This window comes from Notamacropus eugenii, chromosome 6 (assembly GCF_028372415.1).
Source record: "Notamacropus eugenii isolate mMacEug1 chromosome 6, mMacEug1.pri_v2, whole genome shotgun sequence".
Classification (NCBI taxonomy): Eukaryota; Metazoa; Chordata; class Mammalia; order Diprotodontia; family Macropodidae; genus Notamacropus; species Notamacropus eugenii.
This window is the reverse complement of record NC_092877.1, coordinates 94,510,629-94,526,443: the sequence shown is the minus strand read 5'-3', so window position 1 is coordinate 94,526,443 and position 15,815 is coordinate 94,510,629. Positions and strand designations below refer to the sequence as shown.

The 15,815-nt window shown below is 39.4% G+C and overlaps 1 protein-coding gene across 12 annotated transcripts in view; it reads left to right on the top strand.

Moving 5' to 3' along the window:
• The window catches only part of RBM47 (RNA binding motif protein 47), a 153,989-nt gene that overhangs the window by 63,752 nt on the left and 74,422 nt on the right, over positions 1–15,815 (top strand). Inside the window, exon 1 of one of the 12 annotated variants that reach the window (XM_072620565.1) lies at positions 15–15,810. The exons of the other annotated variants lie outside the window; for them this stretch is intronic. The gene's annotated coding sequence lies outside the window, so the exon portion shown is untranslated. Of the gene's footprint in view, positions 1–14; positions 15,811–15,815 lie in introns of those variants that run through there. 12 annotated transcript variants of the gene reach the window in all.

The window sequence follows — 15,815 nt, the reverse complement described above, 5'->3', positions numbered from 1 at the left end:
GTATCCATTTTCCCTTTATTACATCTCATGTTTGTTATCAGAGGGTCATTGAAAGGAGTTATTTTGGGGCAGTTAGCTTAAGCACTGGCCCTGGAGTCAGGAGGACTTGAGTTCAAAATCAGACTGGAGACACTTGACACATACTAACTGTGTAACCTTGGGCAACTCACTTAACCCTGATTTCCTCCCAAAGTGGGGGCGGAGCAGGGGGAGGAGTATTTCTGTCTTAAATCTTCCAAAGAGTTTTGAATGTTCTTCATGACTAGATGGGATGTTCATTTGAGGGATTTGGGATGGGGGGAGCAGACAATAAGCAAAATGAAAGTCTTATGTTGTTTGCATCTTTCAAGTCTGCTCAAATTAAATGTCTATTCACCTGGTTCTGAAAGGCACATTTTGAATTTTTCTGCATGACCTTGTATAGGATTCTCTTGCATAGATATTAATTCTAAAATTAGGAAATTTGTCCCCACCCTTCACGTGAAAGGTACTTGCCATATTTCTTTAAATCCTAATCCTCTAAGTTTTCCCTCTATGTGTGAGACTTGCTTTTGCACACAACCTTGAACAAGAAGCTCCTACAATTACTGTTTAAAAATCTGAGCCGGCTTTTTTTTTTTTTTTAAGCAGTGTAAATCTAGTTAGGTTAACAAAATGTCCCCACTCTTTTTCTCTGCTCCCTTCATTTTAATTACCTATAATTTGTAGGGGGAGGCGTGAGTGGGTGGCCCGGTGTGTTATTTCCCCTCCCAAAGACTATCATGGAAACAAACCTGATATGTAAATTAATGGAGACTAGGAGGAGAGCTTTACCTGAGTAGGTCACCTGACAATGCATTCAGCTGTTAGGATCATAGGTTATTTGGTGATTCCAATCCCCAGTAGAATATTAGCTCTGTAAGGGCAAAGAGTTTTATTTGCTGGTTTGTTTTTTGTTTTTTTTTTTTTGCCTTTGTATTCCTAGTACTTAGTATTGTAGCTGGCACATAATGGGCCCTTAATAAATCATAATGAATTGAATAAAACTGAACCATAATACGCTATGTAGATATTTTCTGTGCCACAGAAAACATCCCATAAGCAAAGCTGAGTTACTTTTGTTCAACCACAGTCATTAACAGTAAGTTTACAAGTTAGAAAGAGGGATTTTAATTTGTCACTGTTTAGTGAGCTGTCCCAAACTTTGCCTTAGTCAGAACTGAATTATAGGGATAAATTCTAAAAAATTCATTGAGCTTAAGCCCTCCAGAAATAGCCCAACATTTAGATTCTTTTCATCAGATCTAGAATCTTCTTATGGATGGTGGGGATGTTTCTCATTGTAAAGTCTGTCACATTCTGGTGACCCAAAAGGAAGGACAGAGGGATTTGTTAAGAGGAAGATTCTAGAGGTCCAGCAAAAGAGATTGTATAGGGAAAGAAATTAAATATTTCTGAGCCACTGCAGAATATAGTTATTTAGCAAGTTCTAGTTAATACCAAGAGTGTGAGAAAGGGTTGTTAGACTTCTTTAAGGTTCAAAAAATACAGACACAGACACAGACACAGACACACAGACACAGACACAGACACAGACACACACAGACACAGACACACACACACAGACACACACACCCCATTACCCGGTCTTCCTCAAGCTGAAGGAAGCCTCTTGGTTGCCATAGAAATGTGAGTACCAGAGTCTAAAAATGGTGACATGGCTGCTAGCTGCCACTCATTCAGTATTTCATAGGGTTGTATAATTTAAAGTAGAAAGACTTATTGGTCATCTACTCCAACTCCCTCATTTTACAAATGGGGAAACTGGAACTTAGAGAGTTAAGGTTACTTTAGGGTAGTTCCCAAAGCGTGGTCTAGGTCCTCTGGAACTTGAGTTCCAGAATGACAGAATATAAACTTCTAAAGTCATGGATTACCCAAATTCCATCAATGCTTTGCAGCCCAGGCTAGGTCTTTGCTTTTCTAGGATATCTTCTGACTACTTTCCGTTCTCTTCCCTGAAATCTTATTGCACTTAATGCTTCTGCCATTAATTTTAGCACTTAACCATTAGTAATCTAAGACTATCTATCTGTTTCGTTTGTACAAAATGTTTTTTCTCCTCCAATGAGGTGTTTAATACCGAGAGCAGGAAACATACCTTAAGTTACTTCCCATACTCCGTAGTTTGAGGCTGGCATAAAATAAAGTAAATGCTTAGTAAATACTTGTTGGATGGAGTTAAATGGAGCAGGTTTGTAGTGTAGCATGTTAGAAATTGTACTGAATTATGATGTTACCACTTATTCTAAGTCACGTGGTTCATCTTGGGATATGTTATGAGGTGTTGGTCTAGCCTGAATTTTTGCCAAACTGATTTCTAATTTTCCCTGGCAGTTTTGTAGAATATTGACTCCTTACTCCAGTAGTTCAACTCCTTACATTAGTGAATATTGTTCTATTCCGTTATTTTCCTTCTATCTATTCTGTGCATAATCAAGTTCATTGATCAACCTCTATTTTTTAGTCAGTATTGGATAATTTTGATGATTACTGCTTTGTAGTATGAAATCAGGAACTGGCTGTTTTTCTAGACTTCTTATTGTTTTTCCACCTCTAGCCATGCCCTGAAATATTCTCCCTCCTCACTGCTACCTCCTAAGATTCCCTGACTTCCTCCATGACTCCACTCAAATCTCACCTTCTATAGGAAACTTTTCCTGCTCCATCGCCCCATTTGAACATACTTTCCCTCTGTGGTTACTTTCTATGTACATAATATAAATTTTCTATCTATACAAATACTTGCATGTTTTCTTCTTCCTATTAGATGTAAGCTCCCTGAGGCCAGGGCCATTCTTTTTCTGTTTTGTTTTCTATCTTTGTATCCCCAGAACTTCGTAGTGTGCATGGTACACAGTAAGTGCTTAATAAATGCGCATTGACTGATTCTTGTTTTCAAGGACCTTCCATTCAATTAGGAGAACAGTTTGTACATATGTAATTAAGTTGACACAAGACAAATACAAAATAAATACAAGAAAAAAAATTTTTTTGCTGGAGGGGGGCTGTGAGGGAATAAAAACTGGAGTGATTGTGAAAGACCTCTCATGTAGGAGATGACATGTTAATCACCTTTAAGGAAACTAGAGATTCCAAAGGTAATACATATTGGTGATGAGGAAGTATAGGTATGGGGAACAGCCTAGGCACAGCCCTGGAGATGGAATATACAGTGTTGTGTTTGAGTAGGTCACTTTGGCTAGAAAGATAAACTGGATTCAACTTATGAAGGAATTTAAATACCAAAAATTTTTTGTTTCCTTGTTTTATAAATCCTAGAGACAAGAGAGAACTATAGGAGTTTTGTCAGATTTAAGATTTACTCTGCAGTAAAGAAATTGGTAACCTTCTGTCAAGAGGTTGCCTAGTGGTCATAAAACTGAACTAACTAGGGATAGACACCCGGAAGAGGCTAGGAGATGCTGTTGGCACTTGGCCATTTTAGCTCACCCTAAAATTCTGACTCAGGTCTTAGAAGACCAGACAGCTTTCTGAAAAGTCACCCAGGGCTGATAACTCTAGTTCAGAGGGATAGAATTCCATGTACTTTGTACTTGATGTGGATGGTGGAGTATCCGAAAGACACACACCTGTTCCTGTTGGCATGGACCAGACAGGAAGTGACCTGTTTGCTTCAGCTTTCCAGCATATTCTTTCCATCCTTTGTATGTTTGAAGGCATCACTGAGGAAACAACATGACATTTTAATGGAAAATTTTGTTTTCACTCTTTGAGGGAATCTTTGGCTGACTTGGAACAGATGCTTCCTAACAATCCTAACCCCCCTCCACCCAAAGTAGACTCCCAGAAAACCATTAAGCAAAGCCACCAAACAGACACCTGGCATTTACGGACATTTACATTCAGAGATCAAATTTGGGGACCCAATCTCTCTGTCTTCATTCTTAGCTCTGGGATTTCAGAAAGTGTCAGTGTTTTGTACTTCAAGATCCTCTCTATGTATCCTCTGCAGACAAGGGAAATATGTTTAAGGTCCTAAAAATAGGGAAATCCAGAGAATAATCTTTGTGCTAATACTAAAGAGGGCAGGGATGAGAGGTTTATTCCCATGTCAAAGGGATCATGCACAGAATAGGAAGGGACCTGGCTTCTATCCAGCCTCCTCATTTAACAGATAAAGAAAGCAAAGCCCAGAGAACTTAATTGGCTTTCACAGAGTTACACAAGTAGTTAGTGACAGAGCCAAGACTGAACCTCTGGTCCTCTGCCTCCAAATCCAGCTCTTACTCTGCTCCACCATGCTCCTTTCTCTGGTTGCTACCTGGAGGGAGAGTAGACAGAGTGAAATGTAGAGATTAGGCTGGACTGAGGGAGAAATTGAGGTTTAAAGAGTCTTTGACTGGTTCTGGTGTCTTTACTCAGACATCAACACAGACTGGTTGGCAGGGTTGTATGCTGACTTATGAAGCAAGCTGTTTTCTTCACGGAATCTTCTAGCGTTTATATAATGCTATAAAGCTTTGCAGAGTGCTCTACAATTTATCTTTACCTGAGAGGAAGAGGTGACATCTTCATTTTAGAAGTAAGGAACCTCAGGAAGAGAGGGGTTAAGTGACTTGTCTGGAGTCAAACAGGTGGGAAGTGTCAGGCAGGATTCACACTCAGTCCTTCCTGGCAAATACTCTTTGCCTCCTGCCTGTTAGCTGACCTTCCTGAACCCTTTTTTCACCTCCTGTTTCCTCTTCCATGTTCTATAGTCACTCAGCCCAGCCAGGTCTGCCTCTAAGCTCTAATTTTCCCTTCCTTGTCAGTGATGACAGGAAAGAAAATGTGAGTTCAGGGTGCTTGCCAGGATTGAGATTTACTTAGGTGTTTGTCCACTTCTTGGTTAAGGTAATTGGGGGCCATCTCCAGTTGTCTCGATGTATATCTTGCCACTGGACCCAGATGGCTCCAGAAGAGAAAGTGAAGTGGGTGACTTTGAACAGCCTTCCCTTACTTCAGTCCAGTTCACTTGGAAGTGAATCACCTTTCTGATGTCATGGTCTTCTTCAAGAACAGGGAAAAGCAGCAACAATGATTACAGTAATTAATTTATACTAAGGTGTGAATAAGGCTATAGTATTGTGTAGACCAGAGATGATGTAAACAAACTAGGGTTGTTTCCCTACTGGATGGATTTGTGAAGTTCTGTAACTGTTGAATCTATGAACCTGGAAAATGATTAGATGTAATTGGTGATGACGATGAGAAGAGTTAAGGATTATTTGGTTGTTACCCTGAGGGACTAAAGGATGCTAGTGCTAGCCCTCCGTAGAAACATGGAAGTTGGCAGGAGGTAGTAGACTCGTGGAGGAAAATAATGAATTTTGCTTTGGACTTGTTGAGCTCAAGTTGCATGTCAGGATTTGCAGGTGGAAATGTCTAGTAGGCAGTTAGGGATGTGGACCTGGAGCTCAGGAGGGATATTAGATCTGACTGTAAAGATTTGTGAGTCATCTGTGTAGACCTTATAACTGAGCCCTGGAAGTGCATGAGGTCACCACGAAAGAGAGTAGAGGGAGAAATCATGCAGAGAGCAGGAGCATTAGACTGCTGCATGATGGTGAGACATGCTGAACCCAGTGGTCGTATGGCATCACAGGATCCAGGAGCTAGAAGTGCAAGGAATCTGAAATGCCATCTACTCTAATTCTCTCATCTTATATGTGAGGAAATCAACGTTCAGGGAAATTAGGGAACTAGCCTAAGATCCCATAAGGACTCTAGGGTGAGAAGCATTTATCACCAGACCAAAGAAAATCAATTCCTATTCTAGTTTCTTCTAGGAACAAATTTGCTCATTTCCCAAAGGCCTCATAGAGAATCAAATTAAAAAGAGAACTCTGGGGAAAATTGCAGGATAATGTTTTTATTGCTAGAAAGCAAAAAAAAAATTGTCTCACAAATAATCATTCATATTTGTGTACTGATTTAATATTTACAAAGCCCCTTCCTCATAACAACCTTGGGAGATATTAGCATTGTTATCCTCATTTTACAGATGAGGAAACTGAGGCTTGAGGTGGTTGAGTGACTTAATCCACTTGGTGGCTGTATGTGTGACAGGTTTAGAACTGGGATTCAAACTCGTGTCTTGATTCAGCATTCCTTAAAACTAAAACACATTGCATTTTATGGTAGAAAGCAAATTACACATTTGATGCTAAGTTTTCTAACATTGTATTCATTTTCGAATCTAAACGTTCTCTGAGCTTCCTTTGTTATATATAAGCTTACTAAGACCAGGGACAATCTGATATATTTATGTCTTCTCTACTTTAACCCCCTGATTCTCAGAAAAGGTAGAAATTTCATACTAACACAAAGAAAGTAGATTCCTTCCTTGCCCACAAAGGTAACTGAAATAATTAATGCTATAACTGAGGATTTGTAGTAATAGTGACTTACACTCATTGCACTTCCTAGCAGTCCTCTGAGGAAAGTAATATAAATATGTCTATAGTGCACCTGACCTGAAATCAAGAAGACCTGAGTTCAAATCCAGCCTCAGACACTTACTAGCTATGTGATCCTGGGCAAATCACTTCACTCTATTTGCCTCAGTTTCCTCATCTGTAAAGTGAGCTGGAGAAGGAAATAGCCAACCATTCCAGTATCTTTGACAAGAAAACCCCAAAGGGGGTCACGAAGAGTCAGACACGTCTGAATGATTGAATAACAATAACAACCACAAATCATAATACAACACAGTCTAGGATGCTGGTCTCATTTGTTCACCCCAGCTGTCCTCAAGCTGGCAAGTCTGGGGTTCCCAGGGAGGGGCTACTGTCATGAAGTTGGTACTCATGTCTCTGTCTGTTTAGAGTCCTAGGAGGTAACTTTTGCATGGAGATGAGTTAGGGGGTGGGGAAGGAGAAATATAGGCTGGGGATATAATCCTACCTCTTACCATTGTACCTCCAGGGTCCTCACTAGTGTGCTTCCCATTTATACAAAATAGTTCACTGTGTCACTGTTAACCCTTAAACATGAAACATTTACTTAATAAAGCAAAAGCAGATGTAATCATAACACATTCATCAGAAGGCATTGTTAGAGAGGCTGCTTCTTCACAAGTGGATTTTATCCATTTTCATGATCCTTTTCTGCCCTTTTTAGCAACTAAACTATTTACACACAAAAAGGATAGTACCTTTGATATCTGTCTGCCTATCTACGTCTATATCTATCTATCCAATCTGTCTCTATCTTTGTCTTTCCATCTTGGTCTACCTATATGTCTGCCTTTCTCTTTTTGTCTTTCTATGGGTATCTATTTATCTGTCTCTGTCAGTTTATATCTATCTTTCTATTATCTGTCTATATCTGTCTTTCTGTCTGACTGTCTATGTCTCTATCTCTAGATGAGGAACCTGAGCTATAGACTGGCCCATTTTCACAAGTCACTTAACCTCCTGGGCTTCAGTTTTCTTATCTAAAAAATTGGATTAGATAACTACAAACAGCCCTAATTCTTTGATTCTGTGACTTTGGCTTTCTTGGGCTTTATTTTCCTCATCATTTCCCACCCAGCTGTACTCACAAATTTCTTTATCATATGCCCGGGAGCCTCACCATCCTGCCAGATCACATCAATACCCTCTGCTTCAGGGACCCCTTTGAATGGAGGGTGGAGCACAGAACTCCATCTAATCCTCCTTTTAAGGAGGGTGCCCAGGCCAGTCATCTTTTCATTTCCCTTCCAGGTGTAGTCCTTTGGTTTAATTCATTGTGTCCTTCATGCCAGGGAGCGCTTTTGGTCACATGGCCAGTAAATGGAAGGACTGGCAAGAATTGGGTGGGAAGGCCTTGAACCTTAGCTCAGAGTTCTTGACAGTACACCAGAATGATTCTGTAATAGAACAGGCCCTTTGTGATGTTTAATTAGATGAAGTATTGATTTAAAGAAGAAAGAAAAACTCTTTCCTTCTTCCATGGCTTGGGTGGTAATAACATCATGAGCTAAAAGCTTGCATTTATATGATAGGGATGTTTCCTTCAGTTCATAGACTCAATGAGAAATTCCCATACATTTCCAATGATAAATAACATTCAAGAAATATTAACAATCAGTGGATTTTTAGTTGTTAATGATAAGCACTCCTCCAGAAGGCACAAATTGAGTTTTCATGGGTGCTTGTTTTCTTAGAACATAGATCTGAGTGAGCATCAGTGGGAGAGTCTGCTCAAAGTCTAATTGCTGATAATAATCTAGACATAAATGCCTGGTGCCTGATACTGTACTTAGACCTTTAGTGCTCTTGCTGATTTATTAACTGAACACATGATCTATAGATGAGAGAGAAAGAAAGAACAGCAGAGGCAGAAATTGGCAAACTATGGTGCAGGTCCCCAGAAAAATCAAACATTCCTGAAAAGTCTGCAGTATGGTTCTACAAGAGTAGGGCACCCAATATCTTGCAGTATTTATGGTGGGTACAGCCCACTGGAACATTCTATGTCAAAACAATTGTTAGCCAACTCAGTCTGAGCAAACCTTTAATTCTCCTTTTATCTTGGATGTGGCCAGAAACTCTTTGCTTGCCACTAGGAGAGAAAGCCATACCTGATTTTATATGAGTGATACCACCTCTTGACTTTTGACAAGTTACAGAGTAATTGGGCTACTCCTCAATCAACTGGCTGTAGTCCTTTGGGAAAAGACTTGAAGATTTGAGGAATATTTCCTTCATCTTATATGCTAATGGAATCTCTATAAGAGATTTTCAGATAGCTAACAACAGCTTGGGGACTCAATTTTTGCACCTTCACCTCTTAGAAAAATAAATAAAAACACTCTTTTCTGTTACAATATTCATGGTTGCTTTGACTCCTGGGCTTGATGCAGTTGTGTTTCTCACACAATTCTTAAGGCCATGATACTTTTTTTTCCAGTTATGTCTTTTTAAAATCAGAGTTATCATTGAATTTCCTATGAATCAATATTTTTCTCTAAATTCTCCTTATTCCTCTTCCTTTGAATTATTTCTGCTTTATAGCTTCATAATTTATTTCTTGAGAATGAAATCCCTGGGCCAACTTTCTCTGTAAAATATTAAACCATTGGATTCTACTTGTCCTTTCTCTGGATCCTTTTAAATCTGCTCACCTAAAATATATGGTGCATTGCAGATGGTAATTGCCTTTTCCTTTCCTTTATCATGAACTCTGTGGTAGAGTGATCACTTGCCCCCTGAGTTCTGGCATTTCTTCCTCAGCAACTAGTTCCTCCTTGTTGGTCAGAACATTATCCAGAATAGCATTTCCCCTGACTGCTTCCTCTAACTTTTAAAGAATGAAATTTCCATTTAGGCAAAATACAGATTTGTGAGATGTTCTGCTTTTGGCAAGAGAGGAGATCCAGCAGATGATCAAGTTGTAGTGGTGTGAATCCCCCCTTCCCTAGAATACCATGCTTTTATGCCAAGTTGGTAACATACTGCTCATTTAATTCCCTCTTTCCAGTATCACATCTATGGTGATGTTCTGTTTCTACCTCCATTGAATGTCACCCATATGTTCTTTACCATATTTCCCTTCTTCTGTTTAGCCTTTCCCTGCATGAGTATATGGAACAATGCTATTGTACACACATCATCTTCTTCTCCTTTTGAGTAAAGTATACTCTTTGAAAGCAAAATTTCAACCCTAAGTACCATACCATAGTCTCAGATATACTCATGGGGTCTTGCAGATTATCTTGTACTAGCTGTTCACCTTTGACCTTTGCTTTTTTCTTCAGAAACTCTGTAAGTGGTCAATAGAGATGAAAATACCACACATGTTACTAAAGTCAAAGTTGCATTTATTGTAAATACATAGCTACTAGGATATACTGGCAGAAACAAAGAAAGCATGCTTTCTGTGGTCCTTTCCAGTTTCTCCTCACCCTGCATATATACTTATGTGATGCGAGCTCCACAGGCCTTCTCTTTAGTAGCTCTTTTGCCTAAATCTTTTGGTTCATCACTGTAAATTGAGTGTATATGAGTTCAAATCTTATCAGTTGAGATCAACCCTTCTCATTTGATGTCATTCTCAAAATACTTGATTCTATATGATGACTTCTCTGGCCTCCTTTGGGGAGTGGGGCAAGGTTTTATGTAGCTCACAGAAAGAGTCAAGACCCAAGCACAAACAATGAAACATGAATTTCAGTTATTTGATGAAGTCACCACCCCTCATGCTTTCTTATTGCTTTTCTCTATAGGGATGAGGAAGCTACTGACTCAAGGCCACATGTGGGCCTCTAGGTCCTCAAGTGTGGCCCTTTGACTGAATCCAAACTTAATCAAGGATTTGTTCTATAAAACTTGGACTCAATCAAAAGGCTGTACCCAAGGACCTTGAAGGCTGTAAGTTCCCCAGCCCTGATCTAGTACTTTTTCTCTACCTCACTGAATACTAAATGGTGTATGCATGTCTCCTTAGGGAGGGGATAAACCTCACCAAGAGGAATTCCTCATCTGATGATTAAATGTTAGAGCTATGAGCTCTGTGGAAGAGATCTGTAAATGAGATTTTTAGGTAGAGTTGGTAACCTACGCTAGACAGAGAAAGTACAACCATATGCTGCATAGAGCAGACACCAGGAATGGAAGAATAAACTAGCTCCGACTTGAAGGGCACTGGAAGTTCAAGCAAGCACTGCCTTGTAGCTGGTGTTGGGGGAGGGAGGAACAAGGAACACTGTCAGAAAGTCTGATATGGGAGAAGTAGAGAATGAAAATGGGAATTAAAGCAAAGGCTTCGAGATGCAGAAGAATCACAGCAGGAATTAAGCTATGGCCTCCTTTCTGCCAGAAAGATTTCTGTGACCAGAGAGGGCACACCCTGGTCTTAAGGCACTTCTGATGTTCAGCTACCACCCCCATTCAATACCTGCTAATCCTCTACTAATCCTCTGCACCTGTGCCTATGGCGGGCCCAGATAATGATGTTGCCTGAACTCATGTAATTTTGCAATAACATTGTTCATGTGTTCTAACCAAACCTTATTATAAAGTTGTGAAATCCCACTGTAATATCATTCACCTATTCCCCAATTCACCATTCACCCATCTGAAATATTGTTGTATCTCCGTCACTTTCTAGAACATAATTTTTCCTAATGTGTTTTTATTAAACTAATTAATCATACTGAGTGAGTTATGGCTATGTAGCCTGAGTATGGCCCCCTCCTGGGTAATCCTTATAATCACTCACTGCTTCTCCTTTCCCCATCCCAACCCCTCATGCAACCTGGAATGACTCCAGACATTGTGAGTTTAGTGTGGTCTCTGATTCCTACGGAGGAACAGGAAAAGGTGGTAGGTATCTACCAGTGTGATCTTTCTCATATATTGTGTGAGTCTTCTATTTGTGTTTGAGGGCATCTTGAGAGAGGAAATAAGGAAATCAAGTCATTTTAACAGGTTTTACTATTAATGTTTTAATTATACTAGATTTAGTAGTCTCTTAATTACTAATCATGCCATTCTTAAGAAGTAGATGATAATTATTTATATTGTCCAGTAAATTAAGCATAGGGTTGTATAGAAAGAAGTTTTTAACATGTCTGAGATTAGGACTTTGCTTACAAGACCCCTAAATAAGTTCAGTAAACATTTATGAAGCATATGCTCTGTGCATAACATTGTGCTAGGTACTGGGAAATATTACAAATATCAATAAATCATAGGCACATAGATTTAGGCAGGAATTCTTTACTTAAGATCCATGAATCTGGTTAAAAAGGTTTTTTTTAAAGCTATATATCAGCATAATAGGTTTCCTTTGTAATCCTAAGAATTTTATGCAACTAAAAATATTATTTTGAAAAAGTCACATGTTTCACTAGACTGCCAAAGGGATCCATGACAAAAAATAATAGTAAAGGTTAAGAACCCTTGATTTAGAGCTAAAAGGGACCTTAAAGGTTTTCTAAAGCAACCTCTTTATTTGGCTATTGAAGAAACTGAGACCCAGAGGTGTTGAGTACTGGGCCTTAGGTCACTCTTGTGTCTGACTCTTTGGGATCCCATTTGGGGTTTTCTTGCCAAAGGTCCTGGAGTGGTTTTCCATTTCCTTCTCCAGCTCATTTTACAAATGAGGAAACTAAGGCATATGGGGTTAAGTGGCTTACCCAGGTTCACACAGCTAGTAGGTGTCCCGAGGTCGATATTTGAACTCATGAAGATGAGTCTTCCTAACTCCAGTCCCAGGACTCTGTCCACTGCCACCTAGCTGCCCTAGACCTTAGTTTACAGAAATAGTAAATTTCTGAACCAGGATTCAAACCTACGTTCTCTGACTCCAAATCTGGCCATATTTTCATCGCACCAGATTACCTCAGTATAGTAGTAAAAATAACCATAGTATTTGATCAGTGTTTTATAGCGCTCAGTAAATATGCTCTGTCTGCTGTCATGGAACTTCAGAAGTTAGGCTACACATACCAATAAGTATGATTTAAAGTCAGACATGAATACATAAGAGAAGTACAAATAGGTATTGAGAAAAAGTTATAAGGGAAATTATCATGAAAGAAGTGACATTTGAACTATATTCTGAAAGATAAATAGAGTTTCAGCCATAAGTATCTGCTAGGTGTCTAGCACTGTGCTGGCCATTGGCTATATCATGGTTCCTCTCTAGTGCTTCCATATAAGGTATTCGGAAGCAAATAGAGCAAGCAGCACTTAGCATATGTGTTTTCTGCAAAATACCCCTTGATTATTTGCTTAAATACCAGTTATTACAAAGTAGTAGAATTTAGACATTGTACAAACATACGAGAAGGTCTATACATACATCCTTGCCCTAGAAACCTAACCATTCGTCAGCAATGCTGTAATGTAATATGTAAATACTACTAGCATACTAGAGGTTGTATATAGAACATGGCTAAGCATTGTCTTGAATCTTAAAGCCCAAAATGAGACCAGACAAGCCATGAAGATGTAAAGACATAGACTGAACATGGGAAACCCTTGCTGTTTGTTTGGATTTCTTTTTCCTTATGTTTAGTTCTGTTGAGAAAACAATGGATTGGGTAGTCTGGGTCATTAAAGTCAAGTCTGAAAAACAGATTTGAAAGAAAATACATGTCTTGCTTGTAATAGATGCTTGACAACTATTTTGTTAAATGAGTGAATGAATGAATGTTGAATGTGGAGAAATGATCACAGAGATAAAATGAGCTAAAGTCTGTTAATATCTTATTCCAAAGCCTCATCATGGCGTATGAAAGGGATTCTGAGATCTCAGGTTCAGTGTTGGGAGCACAAGCTGTGCTGTGTCTTACCAAGATGGAAAGAGAACAGGAAGAATTCAACACTAAATATCTATTGTTTTCCTTCAAAAGTACAAGCCAGATGCCACCTCCTATCCTTAGTTTTTTCTTTGACGCTTCTCCTCCTCCAATCCCAATTATTAGCATTCATTTCATTTTGAAATTCCATGGTTTTATATACAAGCTTTGTATATGCTTTTTTTGTGTACATGTTGGAAACTTGAGAGAGAGAGAGGAAGAGAGAGAGAGAGAGAGTGTGTGTGTGTACATTAATATAATGGTGGGTAGGTTCCATAAAAACCATTGATTCCCTCCACTTCCAGGATGAAATATAAAATTCTCTGGCATTCAGAGACTTTACTAACCTGACCTACTCCCACTCTCACCCCCCAGCATTCCAGTCTTTCATATTACTCATCCCCATGTACTCTGTGATCCAGGAACACTGTTCCCCTTGTTGTTCCTTGAACAAAACATTCTCTCTACATATTCGGAGCATTTTCAGTGGCTGTCCCCCATGCTGTTTCTCCTATCTGGTTTCCTTGGCTTCCTTCAAGTCACAGCTAAAATACAACATTCTACAAAAAGCCTTCCCTGACTCCCCTTGATGCTGATGCTTTCCCTTGATTGATTGTCTCCATTTTGTTCTGTATACATCTTCTTTGTACATTGTTGTTTGCATGTTGTCTCCTACTTTGTGTGGGACTGTGAACTTCCCAAGCAGGAATTGCCTTTTGCCTTTCTTTGCATCCCCATCACTTAGCACAGTGCCTGGCACTGTATTACAGTACAGCATAGGCTAAATAGGCTTTTGTGGACTTGTCTCTGTGGGAAAATTTAATTTCAAGTTCCAAACAAATAAGCAGGCTTTTGGCACACACCCTACTGAACAGTTGGGAACTGACTTGCATTGGGTTTGCTTAAAGCAGAATATACCTGCATTATTCTGGGGACCAACATAAGCAGGAGGAAATGTGAAAGGAGCATATATATGGGGAAAGAGTGGAAGAAGCCACCTTGAAAATAAGAACAAGGTGAATAGTGGTGATGATAGTAGAGAAAAATGGAAGATGAAGGTTTGAATGAGTCTGGTAAGTATAATGAAGAAGGAATTTATAGGGAACCAACTAAAAAGAAGTCCAGGAGTTAGTGAAACTTGCCTGTTATAATATTATACATAGCAAATACATAGCAAAATGTATGTAGCAGGCACTATGAATGGTATATGAGAAAAAGGTAGTGAAAAGTAGTGAAACTGTGGGATATAAAGATTGCCCCCCCCCTTCCCCCATCTAGTCTATTCTAGTTTCTGCTTTGCCACCGCCTCATGATGTCTCTTCTGTAAGTCATTTCAAAGAGTAGCCAGAGGTGGTAATGGCAAGGCAGAAAGTGATGACTGACTGGATCAAAGGGGAAGAAAGTTTGGAAGCCTTCTTACCCTGCCCTTTTGAGACAGAGGTGTCAAGGCATAACAGCCCCAAATAGGTAAAAAGTTAAGTCTTAGAGAAACTGACTTGCTCCAAGTCGGAGAGAGCAGAAACGAAACTCAGGCTTCTCTACTCGTACTTTTACCTTTGTTCTACTTACTAAGATAAAGTAAAGTAAGGAAACTGGAAATAAAAGAAAACCACTGGAGAATTAAAGACAAATTCTCCAGTTGTTTACAGAAGGGCGACTGGGGCAGTGCAGTGGATAGAGTTGCAGAGCTCAGGAAGATTTGAACTCAAATCCATGTTCCAGCAGTGACCCTGGGCAAGTCACTTAACCCTGTTTGCCTCAGTTTCTTCATCTGTAAAATGAGCTGGAGAAGGAAATGATAAATCCCTCCAGTGAATTTGCCAAGAAAATTCCAAACAGGTCACAGAGTCTGACATGACTGAAAAAAACAACCTACCAACAAAAACAGTTTTTGAAAATTATATGCATATTATTACAAAATATAAAAAATTCAATATTTTCTTATGGATACAGGTAGGGTACTGGAGAAACATTTCTCATTTTTCTAGTTTGCCTGTGTTTTTTCATGCTTAAACAGAGAGTGAGGCAGGTTTCCATCCCATTTTCTTTTCAAGAGGACCTGAACCATCTTAACTACCTTTGAATGGATTGAATAAAAAACTTCCTTACTTTTCTCCCTTGAAAATGCCACACCAACCTTCCCCCTCCTAGTACCAGGGGGAAGCTGTGTCTGCTCTGTCCATGTAAGTACTTGATAATATTGAATAATTTCCAGGCAGAAGTTCCTTGTAGCATCCTTGCCTCTCTCTCATGAATAACTATGGTAACACCTGTAGGTACCTGACATGGTGGAGCCTAGAGTGCTCCAGCGCCAGCCATTTTCAGTTATCCTCCATTTGTAATTGTTAACTTGAATGGAATGCAACACTTCTGGTTTGGAGCAGTTGGCTTTGAGCTGTGGCTAACTTGACGGATACTGAAAAGGGCAACGACTTGCTTACTGTTCATTATTGAGGATGGCAATTTATCAGAAGGTGGG